Source organism: Halichoerus grypus, chromosome 4 (assembly GCF_964656455.1).
Source record: "Halichoerus grypus chromosome 4, mHalGry1.hap1.1, whole genome shotgun sequence".
In the NCBI taxonomy this organism is placed as follows: Eukaryota; Metazoa; Chordata; class Mammalia; order Carnivora; family Phocidae; genus Halichoerus; species Halichoerus grypus.
Genome location: NC_135715.1, coordinates 91,132,160 through 91,156,876, shown reverse-complemented (window position 1 = coordinate 91,156,876; position 24,717 = coordinate 91,132,160). Strand labels below are relative to the sequence as shown.

The 24,717-nt window shown below is 39.1% G+C and overlaps 1 pseudogene; it reads right to left on the bottom strand.

The window, feature by feature from the left end:
* Window positions 1–420: 420 nt before the first annotated feature.
* The window catches only part of LOC118546093 (large ribosomal subunit protein uL11 pseudogene), an 88,294-nt pseudogene continuing 63,997 nt past the window's right edge, over window positions 421–24,717 (bottom strand).

Genomic DNA, 24,717 nt, shown 5'->3' with positions numbered 1-24,717 from the left:
TGTAGACACTGTGGAAAACAGGATGGAGTTTCCTCAAAAAATTAAAAAATCAATAGGATTGCCATATGATCCAATAATTCCACTACTGTGTACTTACCTAAAGAAAATGAAAACACTAATTTGAGAAGATATATGCACCCCTATGTTTATTGCAGCATTATTTACAATAGCCAAGATATGGAAGCAACCCAAGTATCCATCCATAAGTGAATGGATAAAGAATATGTGGTATGTACACACACACACACACACACACACACACACACACACACACACAGAAATATTACTCAGCCATAAAAAATAAAATATTGCCATTTGCAACAACATGGTTGGGCCTAGAGGGTATAATGCTAAGTGATTAGCAAACTTTCTTTTCTTTTTTTTGGTTGTCAAATGATCCTTTATTGAAACATTCTCCTTTGTCATTAACTAGCGGGACATTCCACCGCACCACTGTTGATGACATCTATGATGTCATGAGGGTGGCGGCCATCCACACTGCAGCCCACAGACTGGGCAGTCCCCAGGATTTCTTTAATGGTTCCAGAGAGTTCTCTGGCTAAAGATCGGTGTCGCATCTGTCGGGCAATATTGACAATCTCATCAAAAGTGATATTTCCACTGTGTTTAATGTTTTTCTGCTTCTTTCTGTCTCTTGGTGGTTCCTTGAGGGCTTTGATAATCAGGGCAGAGGCAGAAGGTACCACTTCAATCTGGGCCTGTCTGTTCCGAATGGTCAGTTTCACTGTAATCCTTAGACCCTTCCAATCACTGGTTGCCTTGGCGACGTCATCACCAACCTTTTTTGGAGACAGACCCAGTGGGCCGATCTTCGGGGCCAGGGCAGATGTGGCACCGACTTCGCCACCAGTGCACCTCAGGTACACAACTTTGATCTCGTTGGGGTCAAACTTAGGCGGCGTGGCAGAGGTGGCTGATGTCAGATGAACCGTTAGCAAACTTTTAAAAAAGTTTTACAATTAAGATCTGCCATTTAACAGCTGACTCAATTTAATGATGTCCAAAAGTATATTAAAATGCTCTCGCTTTGGGGCATTTGGGTGGTTCAGTCAGTTAAGTGTCTGTCTTTGGCTCAGGTGGTGATCCCAGGGTCCTGGGACTGAGCCCCGAGTGGGGCTCCCTGCTCAGTGGGGAGTCTGCTTCTCCCTCTCCCCTCCCTTTGCCCCTCATCCCCTCCTGTGCTCTCTCTCTCTTAAATAAATAAATAAAATCTTTAAAAATAAAATAAAAAAGTAAAATGTTTTTGCTTTGATAAGCTCTTCTTTTCTAGCATACAGATTTCAAGAAGGTTTAAAGAATGGAAGAGGTAACAAAAATAATCTTTGAGCTCAAACCCAATATAGCTAATACCAATAAACAAGAAACAATTTGTCTTTAACTTACACTTAAAAACAGAAATCTTATTTATGTTGATAATACAGCAGCATTCTAAAATTGAACTTCCATGCACAAAGGCCATGACCCAGAGTTAACAGACATACCTTGTGCCCCTTGTTAACAGTAGATCTTGCCTGGAAGGATTCCTTGCTCATCTCTTCTATTTCTTTACTATCACATATGTATTTATGGTATTTGTTCTTCAAATAGTAAGGGTATGTTTATCATAAGTATCTTTTTCAGTTATCCCCCAGTTAAATTCACACTGCAACGTAGAACAGGCTTGTTTAAACTGAAAACAACCTTCTCCATCAAAGAAATTTTGAGAGATTTCTAGGGGATTGTAGTTTTATCTCTCTCTTTCTCACCTGCCACTCTAGATAAGCAGTAGCTCTGTGGAATGTGAAAGTAACATTGTAATATCCCTTTCTATTTCAGAAGACAATTTATATACTATTAGGATTCTGAAATTGTAAAATATTAGTGCCAAAAGTCCCTTAGAAAAAGATCTTTTACAATACCTCTATTTAAAGGCCAAGAAACTGAGTGTTAGTGAGGCATATTGACTTTTCCAAGGACACATTATGAGACAGGGCATGAGATGCTTATACAGTAATAATGGGGAAGTGAGGGATTAAATGCTGAAATGAGAACTATAGGTAATTGGAAAGAAAAAAAGAAGTAAGGAAAGAAAGAAGAAAGGATGGAAAGAAGAAAGGATGGAAGGAAGAAAAGAAGGGAGGGAGGGAGGGAGAAAGGAAGGAAGGAAGGAAGGAAGTAAGGAAGGAAGGAAGGGAGAAAACGGATTTGAATTATTTAAAGGCTGCTTAACATTGCACAGCACTCAAACTTCCACAGCACAGAAAAATAAAGGAAAGCTTTCCATCTAGGGGCACCACAGCCTGAAAAACAGGTATGGGTAGCTTGTTCTCAAGATCTGCTTGGCCATCTAGAAAGTGAGTATTGGAAAAGGTAAGGAATTAACACCCATTAGGAGACAGACCCCATGTCTTGTGCAACACTTTATTCCCCGTAATTAAAAACAATCCAAGGAATTAGTGCCATGAAGCCTCTCTGATTTCCACATGACTTCTACCATAACACACTGCCTTCCAAGAGGGGGAGCAATGGAGATACTGAATCTGTCTATATGTGGAGGAAAAAAACCCAAAGCAAGCGTCTTGTGTATGGCTTTAACACTGAAACCGTGATAAGCTACTGAGGGCAACCATACCATTGAATAACTCTTAGGACATTTAGATTTGTTTTCATTTTGAATCATTTCAACCATATAAAAAAAGAAAGACAGTAATATAAAAATAATTCAAGTTCACTGCTCTGATTTATAAAATGTTAACATTTTGCTGTAATTGTTTCATGTTATTTTTGTTTATAGGAATAAATGTTTCAGGTATGATTGAAATCCCTCTTCTTTCCATTCCTGTCCTTCCTCCCAAAAGTAACTATTTTACTGAGGTTGGTGTGTGGCCTTCTGTAGCTGTGTTATTCTTTACACCATATATTTATATCTGTAAGGAATATCTAGTACTATTTTATGTGTTTTTAAAATATTCATAACTGACATCATACAATATGCCCTTTTGCAACTTTTCACACAGTGTTATGTTTATGATATATCAATGTTGACACATGTATATCTAATTCATTTATCTACCCCTGCCAGTTTAATTTATTATTTTGAACTGATATATTAGAAGAATAGCAACGACTTAATTATTTTTCCACTCCTGGTGGACATTTTGATTTTTTATGATTATTTCCTGATATGAACAATTCTGAAAATAATGTGCTACATCTCTCCTTATGCAAATATTTTGAGAATTTCTCTAATGTAGCTAACTAATGGTATAAGGTATGTACTTCTTAAAAATTATGAGATATTGTCTCAAAGCTGTCCAGAATGGTTATTGTGCCTTTTGTGTGCCAGATTGGATGGATATTGGTATGTACTTATTAAATTGGCAGCTAGCCAGGTTCTAGATCATCATTCAGAGCTTGGCAGGTGACAAGTCACATTTCCCAGCTGTGTTCTCTGCCATCCTTGGTTTCTCCCTACTTGATTAGTACAACCACTCAAGTCACAGCACCCTATGAAGTACATTTATTATTTTTGTGTGCAGCTCTTTGCTTGCTTTTCCTGGTGTCAGAATAAGGGGTAGGAGGGCCACCTGAGTGGCTCAGTTGTTAAGCATCTGCCTTCAGCTCAGGTCATGATCCCAGGGTCCTGGGATCGAGCCCCGCATCGGGCTCCCTGCTCAGCAGGAAGTCTGCTTCTCCCTCTCTCACTCCCCCTGCTTGTGTTCCCTCTCGCTGTCTCTCTCTCTGTCAAATAAATAAATAAAATCTTAAAAAAAAAATAAGGGGTAGGAAATTGCTATATGATTTTGCCCTGTGAATATTATATGGGTCCCAAGCATATCTGTGATATTCCACAAGAATGCAGTCAGGAGGTCTTTTCTCTCAAATCTCCTCAAAAGGTTGATAAAGATTCTTAGGTCACAGTCCTACTGACTGCTTGAACTCACCAATGGACAAGATACAAGGGTCTTTTGAGTAGACTAATTTGTATCATTTCACTTGCCAAAGAAACTAAAAAATATAAATTGTACAAATATGCTGGGAGCCATGTAGGCAGAGTCCATTCAAGCATCAGGCAACAGTACCTTCTTTCCCCAACTTGACCCCAGACAGGTAAGGGTGGAAAAATGGGCCCTGCGGATGGTTATGTGAAGCCAACTCTATCACAACTAGTTGATTCTGATCGCATTGCTTCTTGATATATCACATCTTTACCTTTCCAACCTTTCCAACCAATTAAGCCCATGCCTGTCAAAGAAGGAAGTTGAATTGTGTTTGAGCCACAGAGTTTACAGAAAGCAAACCTGCTCTTCTAGAGGTAATGCTGATTCATCAGCGGTCACCAGGTGGTAAGGAAAATGAAGACCTACAGCTGCAATCCCTCATGTCAACCTCAGGACAGTCAGGATCTCTCGATTGGTGCAACTACTCAAGTCACAGCACCCCGTGTGTCTGCCACACACCGCCACTTGGTGTCAGTAAGGCAAAGGTGTCCCCCCACTCCCACCCCACGTGAATGCAGTACTCTTCAGAGTGAATGACTTAGTGGGAAGAACCTTGGCTGGGTTTTGGCCTTTTAATCCCCTGATCAAAGCAACCCATTGCAGTGAACAAACACCTTATCTGGCCATCTGCTGCCGCTCTGTCTGCTAAGAGTTCCATTTGATAATTGCTATTTCAGAGAGAGGTTTGGGAAGGGGGGAGTGGGAAGCGTGAACTCAGATTTCCAACTTCTCAGAATCTTCTCCAATATGCTATGCTTTTCCCATAGGGGTAATTAAAGTAATTTTATATACAATTTTGTTTGGTTGTATTGTATCAAGTCCATTTTCTAACATCATTATAGTTTAATAACCACAAATCCTTGGCTGTGTATTTTATTATATAGATAAGATGTTAATCATAAAGCCTACTAATGTTCTGCTTTTAAGACTTTTATTTCCAATGGTTTTTATCTTGGTACATGATGCTCTGGTAAACTTTTTTGTGCATCAATCTTGGTCTGCTTTTCACCATGCTTCCTCATTCACTCATTTCACACATATATATGTTAGAGGTTGTTCTTAGTGCTTCTAACACATTCATTTGCTATCAGTAGTTGAAAGGAAATCTAGAATTCCAGAAATGTAAACCTTTCAATGCTCTTTATAAGTATTGGCAAATCAACACCCATGGCTTTAAAGTTGTAGATGGTCTTAGAGCACCAAACATTCTGAGAAGATGGCCTCTGGTTTGTTGGAGTTGGGTGTCCCAACACCCATCTTTCTTTTGAATTCAAAATATTGGAAGGATACCTTCAAACAACTGATGGCCAAAAGAGGATAGCGATATCAGCTTTATTGAAATAAAAATGGCTAAAGAGCATGACTTCCATCTGAGGTCCATACTGCCTATTTTCTGTCCCTCTCCATTTAAAGAAAAGGCCCAATAAGGGGCCATTAAGAAGCTGGGCCAGAAAGCGCAGATCCTGGCTAACCAAAGTGCAGGCCAGAAGTTCCGAAGGACTGTGGTAGTTCTATTTATTTGTGAAATAAGCACCAAAAGACAAGCTACAACTTGTCTTATGCATAGAAATCTTTTGCACCCTTACTAGGGTCCAGGGCAATAAGGTTTTTCCCAGTCAGATTACCCACATCCCTTTCCAGTTTCCTCCTCTCAGGAAAAGAGTAAATGCACCTATCTTCTGAAGGAATATGAGGGTGCTGATGTACATGTAGTTCTTTTGAGAATACTCAAGCAGAGTCATAGGGAGTTGTATGGTTTCCCAGAAAGAGCAAGACAATAGGGCTTTGATTTCTGACACTTAACCAACTCTGTAAATTAGACAAACTCCTTAAATGATTTGAACCTCAAACAGAGAGAATATAACACCCATTTTATCATTTTATTACATAAATTAAGGAAGATGATGTCACTGAATAATTTTTCCTCCCTATACAGTTGCCAATTCATTGACAGAAAAGTCAAAAGAGTTGTTTAATACATTACCTCATTGAATACTATAGCTATAGAGGTCAAAATGATGAAATAAGAAATGCTGTATAGACATTCTCATTATTAAGCCAATATTTATTGAATCTTATGGTTCTTCTAGTTCCAATTTACACAAATCAACTACATGTAATTGTCCACATATGCTCTACAGTCTTACCCTAATATGAACTTGCTTATTTGATTTATACGTAGGATTAACAGATTTATTTCTTACTTGACAGACTTTGGAGATGTGTTTTAGTTATTGAGTTCAATAGCTGTGTTTGTTTTAGCATGCAGCAAGTGCTTGTACATCTGGGCATGCTCAAGTTTTGGTGGCCATTTCAATGGACTCTAAAGCTGAAGATTTATGTAATGGTCTGCCTAAATTCACTATAGTTGATTTACTGAAAAATTAAATTCTGTCCTGTGTGGTGTTATGGCAGCTTGCAATAGCAATGTTTTCCCATGGCTGCCAAACTGCAAACTGTGAGTAGTTCAAGACAGGGTTTTTGGTGCTATCCTCATGGTCTTATAACCAGGAACTCCAAAATTTCCAAATCCTACCTTGGTCATCAGCTTTCCTCCCTTCTGGATTCCAGAGATAGTAGCAAACAGAAGGGACAATACCATAGTGAGAATCTGGAATAGTAATTTCTGTGCAGATTTCTGGCAAAAGACTAAGCTAGAGCACATGGCTAAGCCTAGAAGCTTAACTGAAGCACCGACTCCCCACTCACTCCCCTGTCTCAACTAGGAGTTCTATACCCAGCAATGCCAGCCTTGAAACATTAATGAGAAATTAAAACATTCTCAGGTAAACAGAAATTGAGATAAATTGTGGCTAGAAATTGCATTCTAAAAGAAATATGAAAGGGGTCCTTTAAGCTGAAGTGAAAGAATGCTGAATAGTAACTGGGATCCCCATGAAGAAATAAAATAGCACCGGTTTAGTTGCATATGTAGGTGAATGAAAAAGACAGTATTGATGTATTTTTATGTTTGTAACCCATTTTCCTCTCCTACCGGATTTTAAAAACAACTGTATAAATTCTATGTTTGTGTTGATGGGCAAAGATGTACATTGTATGACTATAAAGAACAAAGAAAAGGAGAATAGACCTATGTAAGAACAAACTTTTTATATAATACTGAAAGTAAGTCCGTGTTAATTTGAATTAAATTGCTATTAATCAACATGTTAATTGTAATCCCCAGGGAAACCACTGAGAAAATAACTCAAAAAGGAATAGCCTAAGAAAGCCTTATATTATAGGATTCAGGGTCCAGAAATAAAGTCTTACATTCTTATACAAGTCATTATTGGCAATTTAGGCCTAGAGAATTTTGCAAAACAAAAACGAAAACAAATACACTTGAGCAAGCATGAGAGCGGTAATGAGAAACTGTGTATGTGAGTGTGTAGGAGTGTGTGTGTCTGTGAATTTTAAATTAAATATGGCTAAAGAAACCAACACTCTAGCAATAATCTCAATATTTATTAGACTTAACAGGAATTTAACAAAAAGCAAGCCCTTGAGGACATTTTTATCAGATGCCCAAAATGTGGCCTTGAAGCTTATCTCAAACCTACTTAAAGAAATCTGATGAATAAGGAGTATAAAGAGCTTTCAATAGGGAAGATAAGAGATGAAGATCACCATCTGTGACTGAAGAGAGCAAAGTCAGCTACTATGGAAGCACCCAGGAAAGTGACACTCATCTAATGAAAAGGCGATTTGAATGTGAGGACAATGGGGTTGTCATCACCCCCTGTGGAAATTGGCCACCCAGTGGCAATAATATGGAAGGAATAAAATAAATAAGAGTCAACAAATGTATAAAAACAAATGTTGTAGTAATTTGTCAAGCTGGTTGCATTTTGAAAACAAACTACATTTGTTTGTTTGTAATAACACTGTTGTAATGTTAGTAATTATTTGTGCCTCTTTTCTCTCTTCTGTTTGTTCAGGGTGTTTTAGCTTCAAAGCGGGATAGCTTTTGACAACATTGTGGGCGTTGGAGGTGAAAGAGAATAAAGCCAGACTGGGAAAACCAGAGTTAAGATTTCTGATTTCACTAAAGGGCCAGACTCCAAGGTGGATGGTCAGTGGTTTTATAAGCAATGTTATTCAGAGTTGGGCAATAAGTTTGGCTGTGATTCACAATCATTTGATTTATGAGGAGACTCAATTCTATAGGGGACTCAGCACAAGAAGAGTATGTACTTTGGAAGGATATTCTGTAAAAGCGGGAAGTGGGGACCCCTGGTGAAAAGTACATTCCAAGAGCATACAGAAGCAAGTTCTAGTCCTTTGAAAGGATACTTTGTAAGAATTAGGAACAGAGGTGGGATTCCAGCAATATGGAGTAGGGTTGGCCAATCTATTCCCAGTAACGATCTGAAACCAGTAGAATGGATAAGTAGAAATCTGTAGGTCAAACCAAGGTATGGAGATTTACCCATGGTAGAGTGTAATAGAACAATGTATCATTTACGGGCATCTGTGTGTCCAGAGCTCTTCCTAACCATAGTAGATAACCTCCAAAGATAACCACCTAGATGGGTGAGTGAGTTCCAGATTGGACCAGTGAGTGGGGCAAGATTTGAGCATCGTAGCTGATCTCATGCAACACTAGTCCAGTGTTTCCCAAACTGATTTCTGTAGTTACTAATGGTGGTCAAATAAACTTGAAAACAATACATGCAATATTTTCATCTGATGGATTTATAAAACATATTATCCTATAGGAAATTAAAAAAAAAACCACACAGAACTTTTAATATCCCAGCATTTTCTAAATTTACTTAAGAATCCTTGGAATGTACTTTGAAAAGTCCTGCTTTAGTCCCCTAGATTTTTCTCAGCACAGAGACCCAGTGATCTACCCCAGAGGGTTTCCAAAGGCCACACTCCTTGCTAAAAGCATTCGCTGCACTCTCTGCCTCTCTGTTCAGTCTCTGCACTCGGCCCCCGCAGCCTGTATACCAAGACTGTGGAAGTATTTTCTTTCCCAAGAAAGGGGACGTCCAGACTTACTTATCTCTGGCTGAGCTTTGCAAATGCTGTCCTCACAGCCGTCCTTTACCACCAGACTACTTCTCTTCCTTGTTTTTCTTTAGATAGCACTCCCTCTCAGAAACATTCACTCCTGAACCACCCACTACCAAATCTGCATGCAATGTGCCTCCTAGATGCTCCCTAGCTCTCTTTTGTTCAGTATGTATTGAGCACCCATTTTGTGCGACGTACTAGGTGTTGGGGTTAGGTCAGTGAACAACGCAAAATTGCTGGCCCTGGCATCCATCATTAGATGCCTGCCTTACATATGTGTCATTAGATTGTAAAGTATCTACTTTCCTTGTCTGTCTCTCATGCTTCGTCTAGCTCAGTAAGAACAGGATCCCTCCAAGTATTTCAAAATTTTATTCCCCAGGCCCAGAATAGGCTTTGCCAGTTTCCCCTTGGCCTCCCCTCTGTTTTCTGGCTTCAGGAAGTCCTCCACCACCTCCTGCTAATATTCCCCAGAGTTAGGAGGTTGCAGCTTTGTTAGCGACTCTAACAACCTTCTGCACAATGTGTAACATTAGTAAATTAAATTAAAATCAATGAATTTCATTTTGCGGTTTGTGTTGAACATAGTCAAATTGCCTCTGTCTCCTTAAATTGTCAGTCACCTTGGGCTGGGACAGATAGAGCAAAACTGAAGTCGGGACTTTGACCAACTTGAATGAAATCCTCCCTTTGCCCTGGTCGGGTTGTGTGACTTTGGGAAGCTTACTTAACATTCTTGAGCCTTACTATCTTCATTTGCAAAACAGGGATGACCACGCTCACTGCTGACCTCATAGAACTGTGTGAACATTCAGAGAACGAGGACTGTGATCCACCTCATGTCGTAGTGGGTCTGACAGAGCTCAGAAACTCTGTCAATGTGAGTTCCTTCCTTCTCCAGAGAGGGTGACTTTCTTTTTTACCGAAGGGGTGGGGGAAAGAGATGTGAGAATGTCAAATTTTGGTGAGCATGTTAAATGAAGACACTTGAATGTACAGATTTTAGGTCTCCTTTAGCTCAGCCTTAATTATTCAAAGGATGGAGCTGGACCAACTTGAGGCACATGCATCATTTAAAAAAATTACCTACTTCATCTATGCTGGTTCTTCCACTGGCTCCAGGTCCATAATTAAGACTTGTCTGAATAAGCACTAGTATTTTAATCGAGGTATAAGAGAAAGAAGAGGAAATGCAGGGAAGACGGAGCTTCCAGCTTTCTTCTGAGTGAAAGATTGCTCACTTTAGAGAACAGAGTGAGCCTTCAAAAAAATGCTTACAATGGGAAAATTTTAACATTTCCTTTTAACTACACAAGTAACATCAATGTGCTAATTATTCTAAAATGAGCCCAGAATTTGCTGTATGGTTACACTTTATGAAATACTCGAGCTCCATTACACCAAGAAATAAAACGCTGCAAATTCATTTCTGTTAATTCATGCATAATTGAAGCAGGGGCTAGTGTGAAGCCTCCAGAATATGCACATTTTCGTTCCTTTGTTCTCAGTGCCTTTGCAGTTAAAGGTTTACAACAACAAAAAGGGGTGAATACATTGGACTCATAACTTTTACGAACTGTTTAAATGCATAATGAAGATGATTCATAAAAGTCTCTAATTGTATAAGCACATCATTAAATATAGATTGTAAAATATCTTGTTTACTTTTTATATAAACCCACCACAGATAAAAGAATATTGCAAACATAGCATGTATTTTGTGTAGGATGGAGATTGGATTTAATTTTCACTTGAGCAAAGTGGCCCTACGTCACTGGGGCCGATTTTCCTTCAACTGTCTTTTCACCAAAATCAGAAAAGTCATTCTGGCAATGTCTTGGTGAATATGAATGAAGGCCTTGGCTAGTAGAATTTCTTAGTTAAAACTTGAAGCTAAACTACTTTAAAAATAATTCCTTCTTGAAAGTCTTGTTAAAGTGTCAAAATTAAAAAAAGTTGAAATCAAGCCCCCATTGCTTCTTGCCCCTACCTCATGGAAAAATGCAACATGGCCATCATGATTAGATGTTTATTTGTCTCACTAAGGATTTTATATGTTATGAAGGAAGTCATAACAACCATTATTTAATGATCAGGTATTATGGGCCAAACATATTTGCAATTGCTTTTTCCCCTGTTGCTTGCCCCCCCAACCTTCCCTGCCCCCATGTCCCTGTGTCCCCAGTAACCTGGGAATGAACTTTCTCAGACATACATCAAGGCACCTGGGAGGCACTCAGAATGGTCTGGGACCCATTTTGTGAATTCATTTGTGGATGAGTATATTGTGTAAGGATTTTAAGATAAACATCTCCACCTGCAAACTCTTTGTGGCAGTATTACCTATCACCCCCATTTTACAGGTAAGCAACTGAGGTTAAAGGGGTCTAAGTCACATTTAGCCATTATAAGAAATAAGGTGATTGGGTTCCAAGCCAGGTTTTCAAAGTCCAACCTGAGTTTTGTCCAGTGTTCAAACTATGGTAGGGCTCCACCTGCCAGAATAGCCTCACTGGCCTGGATGGCAGGAAACTCAAGAATTGTACAGGGGATTTCGTGGGTGTGGGTCAATCGCTGAAAGATGTGCATCTGTATCCACATTAGGACAATCTTTTGTCTGCTTCTAAGTTGTTTTTAGCCAATACTTTGGGTTGGCTGTGCCTAGTTGCGTTCTCATTAACCAATTACTTCCCCACAACAATAATGCCTGGTATTTGGGATTCTATAGCCCAGAGCTGGAAACTCTGAGAATCAGCCCAGCCTAATACAACCAAGACAGGTGGAGGTCCTGGCCGTCCAGTGAAAAACACAGAGGTGACTGAAATCAAAATTGGTGGTTCTAAGAGAAATGCCTGGAGACTGAAAAGGCAAGTTCCCCAGCTTCCTTCACCAAATCGTAATGCCTTAAAAGGCAACATGTTCTAGAGGAAACTACCCAGGTTTTGGGGTCAGACAAGCCTAGATTCCAATCCACACGAGCTGTGTGACTTGGGGATTCTTCTCAGCCTCAACTTCCTTCTCTGTTGTTAAAAAGAAAACTGCAGGCCCAAAATGGCACCCTGTAGATTAAGGCCCCAAATCAGTAAACCAAGATTTAATACCTACCCTAACTGTAGTTTTAACCTAACCTTCAACTAATCAACATGGGAATTTCCAGAGCCGCACTAGGAAATTTACTGAGACTCCTTTCAGTTCTCTTAGGGGCACCTTGTCTGAAACAATGTATCTTTGCTAAGAATTTCCATTGTTCCACTCCCGCTCTACCTTTAAAAGTCTTTCCTTTTCTGTGGCCCTTTGGAGCTCCCTCTACTGGTTGGGTGGGATACTGCCTGATTCATGACAAGTTATAAAGCCAATTAGATCTTTAGAATTTACTCAGCTGAATTTTTGTAGTTTATAAAATGGGAACACACACCTCATTTCTCCGATTTGGATAAAAAAATAAAATTATATATATGAAATATCTATACATAGGTTTTTTTTTGGTTTTACTTCCCGACTTTTTGTATACACTGTCTTTCTGAAGTCTTGGTTGAACTTACAGAATTATTATCATTTGTGATTACAGTCATCAAAACTTTACATTAGGGGCGCCTGGGTGGCTCAGTCGGTTAAGCATCTGCCTTCGGTTCAGGTCATGATCCCAGGGTCGTGGGATCGAGCCCTACATCGGGCTCCCTGCTCAGTGGGGAGCCTGCTTCTCCCTCTTGCTCTGCCTGCCACTCCCTCTGCTTGTGCTCTTTCACTCTCTCTCTCAAATAAATAAATAAATAAAATCTTAAAAAAAACCTTACATTAAATTTGGAGGAATCATGCATGATCTAAAGATTTGTAGCTTGCATCATCAGTGGTATTTGCCAAGACTGCAAGAGATGAAGAGACATCTGTGTCTCCACATTGTGGCCCCTCGAGCCAGCTAGCAAGCCCATTGGGGGAGTTCTAAATGGTATTGATTTCCTTCCAGCCTTGAAGTTATAGCTGAGCCTAAATGATAGCTGCAGAAATAGGAAAACAGGGAACAGACACCATCATGCTGTACCAGGGCTCTCTCCTCTGGAAGTTGGGGGTGTTGGCATATTGCCTTAACACACTTGGACTGAAAAAGTAGATCAAATTTTCTAATGCCCTAATCACATTATTATTCAGATATTTTCTCGGAAATTAAAGCACCCTTAATGTTCAGCCAATTTATGGGTTGGTTTGTCACTCAGAAAGCAATATAGACATGTATATATAATAGGAAATCTTCGGAAACTTCCCCCATGTTTTCAGTGGCATTAAACATATAAAGAAATCCATAAAAATGCCTACATTGTCTCCCTCTCCTTCAAACCTATGTTGCAATAATAACTACAATCAACAACTGTAAAAAAAATTGAGTGGATTCCCTTCCAGAAATATATGTGGAGAAATATATATGCTCACACAAATACAGAGAGATATCATTCTACACATATTGTTCTGTCACCTGAGTTTTGCAAAATAATACGTGGGTATCTGTGAAGGTTTTTCATTCTTTTTTATTAGTTCCATAGTAGTCTTCACATGAGTACATCATGAATTATTGAAACTTTTTTTTATTGATGTACATCCAGACTTGGTGTTGGTGTATGGTGTTCTGATGTTCAATCATCCCACAATCGATATTTCTGAAGACACATTTTTATGTATTTGCATGAGAAATTCTGTGGGAAAAATTCCTTGGAGTAGTTACAGGTTAAAGGGTGTGTACAAGCTGCCTTTCAAAAATGCATTCCCACCAAGAGGACATGAAAGTGCCCCATGCCCTCCCATGTTGACCAGTTCTGGGTGTTTGTTTAATCATCAGTTTGATAAGTAAAATCAGCATGTCATTTTATTAAGATTTACATACTCCTAATTACTAATGAACTTGATATATTTATAATATCTTTCTGGCCAGGACATGAATCTAGCCCAGAGTGAGCTTTCCTCTGCTCCATGCGCACACTCCTGAACTCAATGAGACATGCGGAAAGCCAGTATTGCTGTCACAGGGACCCGGGGGTCTGGTGCAATGCCAGGTGTGTGTGTGTGTGTGTGTGTGTGTGTGTTTGTGTGTGAGACACATACTGCAGACCAACAAGGCCACATGGACACATTTTCAGTGTTTGCTCTTGGTATTCATCTCTGTAAAAGCACATATTTGCCCAAATAGAATTGAATGGGTTCTAGGTTTTTTTCTCTCTTTTACTGACTTGAGAAACTTTTATTTCTCAAAATATCTTAAAATCATTTAGAATTTCCCTAAAACCTTAAAGAATGTGGGGAAAGGATGATTATAAATAAAGATCTTAGAGTCTCTGCTTTAGAATTTTTTATTACGAAATCATATCTAGTCCTCAATTCCAAAGAGTAGCTAGCCCATGACGCAGGCAGCAGTCAGTCCAAAGTTATTAAGCATTTGTGACATACCGTAAGTAGGTTGGTACTGGGAGTTTTATCCCCTACCTTTCAGAAGCTCACAGTCAAGAGAAGGGGGTGGGGGTTAAAGGTAAGGATATAAGCACAATACAGTGAACTGAATATTATAGAACGGATAAATATTAAGTACAATGGGGACTCAGAGTTTGGGGATGTTTGGGGTCTATTGCCTCCTTTATTGTCTTCATAAGAGCTATACAATAATCTCTGGAAAGAAATTTGCTGTGTGTATATATGTGTGTGTGTGTGTGCCTACATGCTAAGCCTTTATTGAATTCACTGATCTACAAAATATGGCCATCTCCTACCCAACAATTTTAATGATTGCACCATGCTGAAAGCCAGAAAATGAAGAGACAGATTACAGACCATACTGTAATTCAATTATAGAACAACAGAAAAGGAGGGAATTAATAAAGGCTGAAGTTCCACATTTACAAATGAGTTGATGCAACTGGCAGAAAAATTAAGGCTCACAGAGGTGAAGGTGCAGGAAACAGCATGGAGGGGTTGTTAGGGGCAAACAAGAAGGCAGACGCTAAGACAGAATGAATCATCAAAGCCTGTAACACCTGAAGCCCCGTTCTCAATTCCAGTGATTCCTGACATGGTTGAAAATAGTTGACATATTGCTCCTCTATTATATTTGTGTTTTCATGCTGCATTTGCTGTTTCAGATGCAGGGAGTACAGCTACAAATATAAAAAGCGAAAATGCCCTTTTGCAGCATTTTGCAAAAGCTAAGAAGTGACAAGTACCGCAAATTTGCAAAACCTTGTCCTTGATCAGTTTTGCACACTCAAGGGTCCCACATAATTTGGGTAAACAAAGAGAACACTTTGTGCTGGTCTTTCTAATTCTTCCTTTACTCTGTCTAGTCACACTCTGACCCTCGGGTTCCTGAAAATCTTCCTTGGACTCCACTGGTCTTTTCCTCACTGATCTATTCCTCTGCTCCATAAACTTCTTTAAGGACCTTTGTACCCTCTGAAGGACTGCACAATGCGCCTCGGGGAAAAGATGGAGACTTAATAGACTATTGTGGATGGTTTGTGTGGAAAAGCAATGTTTGGAGAAATAGATTGGGGTCTTAGTATGGGGGCCTGGGATGTTTGGCTATGAAGTTTGGAACTTATTGTATAAGCCCTGGGGCTGCACGTGAAAAATGTGATGCTGTGGTGAGACTAATCAGCTATAAACCCAAAGGATGGATGGTGGAGAGGCATAGGAAGAGATACTAAAAGCAGAAAGGCCATTGCAGAAATATAACTGTGAGGTGTAAACTCCTATTTGAGCTAGCATTGTAGCAATGGAAGTTTAGGGGCATATATGGATTTACCCTTCATTCAATCATCACATTTTTGCTGGACATGTGTGTTGGATGCTTTGTGAAGATCCAAAGATGTATCAGGCACTTTTCTCCCTCTCACACCTTCTACAATGAATTGCTCCTTTGTTTTTAAGATTCACTTCAAATGAGAAAGGCTGGAGAAAGCCTTCTCTGACACCATCTCACTTTGAGATTGGTACCCAGGTTCGTGCTTTGACTGTCCTGATTTCCAAGGTTAATTGCTCTTCACACGGTTGTAATTACTCTTTACATTCACGCCATCCACTTTATACTGTGAGGTCTTTGAAGTCAGGGACTGTGTCTCATTCATATCTTTGTATTCCCCAGAAAGCAGTGCAGTGCCTGCCACGGAGTGGGTCAGCACCAGCTTAAGCAATGGTGGCCTCAAGTATGGGGAGGAAGCCTGGTTTTGGTACACAGCTTTGTCATGGATGGTAGCTTTTCTGGAAAGAAATGGAGTTCTTTTAATACATGTTGCTTGTGAGAAGATAGTGGGTGACCAGAAGGGATATAAAGGAGTCAGTCATAGTACAGCCAAGAAAGGAAGGTTCTACTCAGATTTGGAAAAGGAAGATGAAATATTAGGTCTGAATAAAAAGGAAAGGCAGTAAATGAAAGGAGATGCGTTCAAAATCAAAGAGACTGGAAGTATGTAAGAGGTTGAATATAAGCTAAATTGGGCTCTACAATTCAGTTTGGAGACTGAAAACATTAGGAGGGTTCAGGAAACCAATTTTTATGTAGGGTTGACCCTTTGGCATAGGACAAACTTGCTGCTTTAAGATTTTGGAGGAACCAGGGTGTGGCGCATCAAATATATCAATACAGAGAGGAACTTAAAATTTGTCAGATTTGGATTTTGCAGGATTTGCTTTCCAGTGAGTGGTCCTGGATGGATTTATAGATATCATAGATTTATTCATTCATTAATGCAACCTTGCTGAATGTTCAATAAGTGACTCACAGTATGAGGAACAGAGATGGTACTCAATGTTTGTTAAATAAATGTTAAGTGCTTTGAGGGTTGCTGACCTAAGGTAGGTACTCTGTAACTCTAATACTAAGTAGAATACAAGCAGGTAGAGGTACAGAGAGGACTGGATAGACCCCACTGAATAGTTATCAATTGATTTCAGTCTGGGAAGATGAATAAGCAGACGGAGATGGGGAATGCTGGGAGAAATCTAGATATTGGGGAAAGCATGGATAGGCATTTACCTCAGAAATCACAAGATATACCTAAGAAAATGTTAGGAGCCCCATTAGTTACAGGAGTTGGGCATGGGTGTAGGCACCATTACAATGAAGATGCTCCAACTTCATATCAAGTGAAAGGTAGATGTAATTCAAAATTCTATAAATATGTGTAAGTATGTAGTCTCAGTTCCTATTGATGAGACTGCACATAGGTTTATCTGAAAATATCCTTGGAGAATTCAGAATTCACTCCTGTGCCATAGCTCATCATCTCCTGTTCCTACTGGACATCTATTTTCTTTGCAAAGATCATAGTAAAAAGCCACCAGACAATAAACCTGGCAAGAGTCCTGGGCCGGGTAGAGAACCAGGAGCCAGCCAAGCTTTAAGGCTGCTTAACAGTCTGGTTTTGGGCAATTTACTTCCATTTCGAGTCTCAGTTTCTTCATATATTAAAGTCAATATTGAACTCAATGATAGCTCCAATTCTGTTTAGCCTTAAGAAGCTTAAATTTGTTTCTGTCGTCTGTTCACATTCAGTTAAAGCACAATGAAAGAGAGACTGCATGACCTGGCCAAGGCAATAACTTATGACAATTTAAATTACTACTGTTAAAGAACAAAAATTCAACTGAGTAAATTTAAAGATCAAATTGGCTTTATTCAATAATTCATGAATCAGGCAGCATCCCATTTAGCAATAGAAAGAAGCCCTGCCAAGCTACAGAAAAGGAAAGGTTTTTTTTGTAAAGCAGAAAAGGGGTTGGAAAGGCAAACTACTAGTGAAGAATGCATTGTTTCAGACATGGTTGCCCTTCTAAGGGTGACAGAAGGGGTCCACTGGGCAAATTATCTCACTAGTGCTGACCAGGTCATTCCATGTTGACTGGTTAAAGTTTCCATTCCCGGGGAGTTGAGATTGCAGTTGGGTTAGGTATTACATCTTAGTTTGCAGATGTAGGGTTTAGCTGACACAGGGCTCTGTTGTCTCCTTTTTAACACTACACAGATGTTTTTAAAACCAAAGAAAACCATCAGCAAACAAAGTGATCCCAGCATCCTGAAATTCTATAGTCTGAGCAATGAAACGGTAACAAGCACCCTGTCACAGCACTGGGGCGAGGGTTCCTCTCTGTTCAAATTAAATCAACTCAAGCCATCAGATCTTTCATTTCCACTGGCGGTGAGACAATGCTGCAATTATCTAAAATATAATTACAGGTATAAATGAATAAGGCAGTGTGTGTGTGTGTGTGTGTGTGTGTGTGTACACGCTACTGTGTTTTAAATTACACTTTTCAGAATAAATGTTTCTGCAGAATGAGTTTCTCCACTACTGATGAGCCTTTTTTCAAATATAGTCAAAGTTAGGTGAAAATCAATAAATAAAAGCACATTTCTCAGTGCTAAAGTAATTGGCAATCAGAGAGAAAGATAGATCTCAGCCATTATGTTGTTAAAAAAAGAGACAATGGGCCCAAAATGAAGTCACTTGTGCTAAATCCCACATCACCAAACCAAGACTTAATACCTCACTTAATTACAGTTGTAGCCTCCTCCAGGAATGGAATCTTAAACCAGTTAATCTAGAATTACCTGGTCAGCACTAGTGTGGTAATCTGCCTGATAGAACCTTGCCATCTCCTAAAGAAAGGTGACCTTGCCACAATCAATGGTTTGTTAGTCTAACTTCCTTGTCCCACCCCCTTCTCCCTGTAAAAGTCTTTCATTCTGTACAGCTCTCTGGAGCTTGTTCCAATTTTCTAGATGGGATGCTGTCTGATTCATAAATCATTCAATAAAGCCAATACAATCTTTAAAATTTACTCAGTTGAATTTTGTTTTTCAACGGTGTTCACAAAATGCATTTGATTGGCAGAGATAGGAGACATCTCCTGTTGCTCTGCAATTAATTGTTACTTTGAGAAAATAGTCTAGATTTTTTTTTTAACTATGGATTTTTCTCAAAAGTGCAGACTTGCCAGCTCGTTTTACTCTTACTATTCAGCATTGGCATCAAGTCTTCATTAACTGATACCGGATGACTGGGAAGCAAGTTGGTGGATGCCTTCTTACCAGTGGAGATGTAAGTGGAGCTCACCAAACATTTGCTGCTTGGATGTGCGGGCACGTGTGTAGCAGGTGCCACCTGTACTGGGCACTATCATGCTGTGAGCAAACAGGACGTACAGCCATAACTTGGCTTCCGTTGAGTTCCCTTTCCCAATGTAATGTGTGCAAAACAAAAGCAATGGAATCAAGGCACAGCCCTGTTCCTGTACCTTCCTGTTTTGTAAGGAAACATGGGACAAAATGGCAATGCTAAAGGCATGGCAAATTATTAAGTAGAAGCTGATCCTTTCTCCCTTGAAAATTGATAGTCAAACCTATAACCTTCCATCTCAGAAATGCGGGGAACTTCTGTAAGATTTTGCCTGGAGGTTTGTATTTGCCCCATAGAGAGAGAATCTTCTTGAGAAGATTGGGGTGGGTGAGGTAGAGGACAATAGCATTTCTCTTGGGCATTATGAGCTATCAGTATAATTCTGCAAGTCAGTCTCAGTAATGTCAAATACTTGCATATTTCTGGGAGATTTTAAAGCAGATGGCCACAAGTTATTTAAAAATATAAGAATATACTGGGGTGCCTGGATGGCTCAGTTGGTTAAGCATCTGCCTTCAGCTCAGGTCATGGTCCCGGGGTCCTGGGATCGAGCCCCACATCAGACTCCCTGCTCAGTGGGGAGTCTGCTTCTCCCTCTGCCTCTCCCCTGGCTTGTGAGCTCTCTCTCGCTCACTCTCTCTCAAATAAATAAATAAAATCTTTAAAGAACTAAAAAATAAAAATATAAGAATATATAGTTTATATGAAATTTTTCCTTGGGTCCAAATCCACCAATTGCTGCAAAAGGTTAATACAATCTAGATGCATCCAGATATTCAAACAAAAAAGATACATTTTTTTACTTGTTCATTCTACAAATATTTATTGAATAGGTGGCACAACAGAAAAATCAATCTATATAGTCCTGTTTTCATGAAGTTTGTATTCTAGTAGATCTCTATAATTTCAGCATTTTTATATTTTTAACATTGTATATGGAGTTTATGCTTACACACCACACACACACACACACACGAGTGTTTTCATCAGATAGGGTTCTTAATAGAAAGAAGTAAAAGAAAACAAACAATAACAGAAATTCACTACAGTTTGAGTTACAAACAAGTTACTGAAAAGATATTACATTGCTCATGAAACTGGGAAATGCTAGTGAGCCAGACTTAGATACAAGGCAGGAAAAAGGAATCATGGCCAATAAACACCACAGACGCAGCATGGTGGGGCATTGCTACTGCTACAGCTAAGTCAAAGACATGGTAGCTCCCAGCCCCGGAGACTGCATGCTGCCACTGAAAACATGATCCTTGCTTTTGGCTCCCAAAGCTATTGCCTTCACTGTCCCTGCTTCTTAGGGTCAGAGCTAGTGATGCAAGTCTCAGGGAGGCATGTTTGATTGGTAGAGCTTGTCTAGTGATCTAGAAATTGAATCCTCGTGAAATACACACTATACTTAGTCAAATGTTAATAGCCATATGGCAGTCAGCTAGTCTGTTCCTCTCTCCCCAATTTAATGGAAGCATCATGAGGACAGGGTGTGTTTGATTTTGCCTCTGTCATCTTGGTTTCCAGCATAACACAGGTCACATAGCAGGTACTCATTAAGTATATGAATATATTAGGTCTGGTGGTTAAGTTAGGTTTTCACTCACTCCACACATTTACATTTTCTTTTTATTCTCTCTCAGGTATGAGTCAGCTCCTAATGAAAAAAGAAAAACAAAACAAAACAGACGTTTTATGTAAGTTTCTGAAGTCCAATAAAATAGGATGAGTCTTTGGTCTCTCACAGATCATCCTGGTACTCAGGGACCACTGATCCTTTGAAGGATGACTAAGAGTTGAGTGTACCCAGAAAAGCATTAATCACCTAGGGTAGGGAGCCCACAGTGAGAATGAGCCTGCCAGAGTGCCAAAACAACCAACTCTTCCTGACTCTCCCGTGAGACCAGGTAACAACTTTGGATCCATATCTTTCTAGTAAATGTTTAGTAACAATAAATTATGCTGTTCTGAAAAAGTCACCTTGAGATTCATGGTGGTCCACACAGGAAGAAAAAATGGTGCGGTATTTGTGTCCCATCCCTTTGGGGGCTTGGTTCTTGGAAGAATCATTATTCAGAGCAAGCATTTAATTGGGAGAGTTGAGTGTCAAGGTCAAAGTCCTTGAGAACCTATGTGAGGAGACCCCTCTACTTCTCAGGCTAATTTCATATGTGACATAAATCTTAGAAAGTTAAAAAGAGAGTGGGACTTACTAGGTATTAAACTTAGCAACATTTTCTTATAGCTGCTAAAACACTTTTCCTTCTTTGCCATTAGAAAACTATTCTGAACATTTAGGAATCTAATTACCATGCATATAGCCTGGAAGAAATTAAAATACAAACAAAGACCAGGAAGCATAAAGTTTGAAAGATAAAACTAGTGCAGTTTACATTTCTAAATAACAACAACAAAGTACTATTTCCTGTGATACACACTCCTTCCCCCTACCTTCTAAATATAACAGACACCAGCCCTCAGGTATGTACCTAGATGCACATATGTACATGCATGTACACACACATACACATACAAACTACATTCAGAGGAACTAAGGAATAGGAGGGGTGCCTATGACATCAGATAAAGTGGAAGGTTTCTTATTTATTAATCACAATAAAGTTGATAGTCATGTATTCAAATTACTATCATTTTTTATTTTACAGATGATGTAGCTGAGGCTCAAAGAAGTTACATATGTGTATCAAACTAATACAGAGTCAAGACTTGAACCAGAATCTCTTGAATCAAAAGCCACTACCCTCTTCCTTAAGCCATTTGTCTAACTTGCATGTTCTTTGTCATTTGCCATCCATGGTCTTTAATATTATTCTCTTATCATGATCTTATCACACTCAAGTTGAATGGGTAGGGTTTCATTTTTTTCTCCAGATTTGTTTTGAACATATTGTAAATGGTGTCCCTGATACAGGCCATTTTAATGTTGCTAATCTTATCTTTCGTCATTTATTGGATCTCTACTGAGGGCATTCTTCTATTCTGTGCTTGAAGAACTTTACTAAACTTAAAGAGTAATAGACCATGCGTAGGTTTGGGACCCAGACAAGGCGAGCTGTGCAATTACAGACCAATTCCTTAAGGAATAGCTAAAATCTATCTTTCCCGTTTTTCACCTTGCTTCAATTTCAGCCTTTCCATCAATTCCAGATCACTTCAGTCTCCTCCTGGAAAATTTCCCCCACCCTTTTATTATGTCCAAGCAGTGTGCCACATCTTCCTGTCAAAGTGCCAACACTCATCTGTCCCTGCTGGTTTCCAATATGTCTGGATGAATAACAAGCAAACAAGACTTCGAAACTCCAAGCCCACTCTTTACGAAAAAAAATCACATGGATTTCTCAATATCTAGCCAAGAAGTCAAGTTCATTTATTGACTACTGCTAAAATCCAGATGAGAGATATTGGTTGGCTAAGATTAAGTTTTTAGCCCCAGAAATGGAGTCATTGAACAATTAAAAATATACTTTGTAAATAGAGTTAAGGGGATTTGCCTACAGAATGAATGATTAAACCTATGGGCAGAGGTGAGTGGTTCCAGAATGAGAAGCATCAGGAAACTGAAGGTATTTTACCAACTATACACGAAAACAAGCCTGGAAGAGTCAGAAACAACAACTGAGGTCCCCTGAGACACCAGGTATTGGAATCATGAAGAGTAGAATTTGTTGCTGCATCCATGCAGCAAATATTCTAAGATATTAAAAACAGAATCACGGGACACCTGGGTGGCTCAGTTGGTTAAGAGTCTGCCTTCAGCTCAGGTCACGATCCCAGGGTCCTGGGATCCAGCCCCGCATCAGGCTCCATGCTCAGCAGGGAGCCTGCTTCTCCCTCTGCCTGCCGCTTCCCCTGCTTGTGTGCTCTCTCTCTCTCTCTGACAAATAAATAAAATCTTTAAAAACAGACTCACTAAACGAGTCAATGAGTAAAAGACTATAAACATGATTAAATTAATAAAGAAAATAAATCATCGGCTTGTGTAAAAACTTTACACAAATTAGATGGTGGGCTCTCATAATTTGACAAGTGAGCCATCCCAAAGTTTGAAGAACACATGATTTCAAATCACATAAAAAGTCTTTCAGATATCAAGGAAATAGGAAATGTGCTCTAACTCATTCTATGCAGATAATGGAAGTTTGAAAAGAGAAACAGACAAGGGCAATATAAGAAAAGATGAGACAATCTCACTGTAAACTTAAGAAACAATTCATAATCAAATGTTAACCAAACAAATTTTGCTGTGATAACATGATGAGAAATCTGTCTTTATCTCAGAATGCAAGAAAGGGTCAGTATTAGAAAATCTCTGGAAGTTATTTTCTGTAATTACAAATTCAAATAGAAAATATTTAAAATGCAGGAACATGATCTGATAAGGTTTAAGATTATGCATGCCACCTTAGTAATTTAGAAATAGAAAAGTACTTCCTTAACTTCATAAACCATATCAGTTGAAAACCTACAGCAAATATTAGTCTTTTTAAGTGAAACACATTTGAAGTATTTATCTCCATTGCCTTAACCTGTATAGTAAAAGAAGAAAAGTGATTGAAATGTATAAAGAATAGAAAGAGAAAAATAGAAATATTAGTCACCGATAATGTAATTAACTATATTAAAACACTCAAAAACACTATAGGCAAATAATTAGAACAAATAAATGAGGTTAACAAGGAAGCTAGTAAGAATAATTTCCATAGACCCCCAAGAAACAGATGATTTAAAGGATATACAAAAACAAAGCAATAAGAAATAAGGGAGTGTCTCATAAACAAAGGCAAATGACCAGGCTCATACTAGATGTGCTGAAGCAGTGGTTTTGGGAAAAATACTCATAAGGATCAAATGGTATCAGGTATATGGTTCCCCTGTGTGCCCACCACATTTTGGAGCAGTGCACTTCAGACTTGCACTTCAGACTCTAATAGAGAAATTCTAACTGGTGAGCTGTAAGGATTAGAAGATGTACCTATTGTATCTGATGATCAGGAAAGTACCAGTTCCTTTTGTGACTTGATGAGTGACCAGCACACAACAGAAGTATGAATTGGCTCTAGCTCTATTCAGCCAATTCAGCATTCACAATTAGTGAGTCACCTTATGTTATCAGGAATCAGGGGTCCAAGACTCTAGTGGGTGATCAGACTGGATTAGCTTAAACCAGTGGTTTTCAAAATTGAGCACCCATCAGAATCACTGGTATGGTTTACCAAATTGCAGATTTCTGAGTGCACTTCCCAGTTTCTAATTCATTAGATCCGTGGTGGGGCCTGAGAATTTGTATTCCTAACAAATTTCCAGGTGATATTGAAGCTGTCAGTCCTAGGAACACAGGCTTTAGAAATGACTGTCTTAAAGTTTTGGTCAGAGGGAGTTCTGATGACCCTTGCAGAAGGGTCAAACATTTCTGAAGTAAGTGAGTAAGGTAAAGAGAACATACACCACCAGATAGCAAAGATTATTATGAAGTCATTGTAAAGAACTGGAAGGATAATCAGATTGAGCAATGC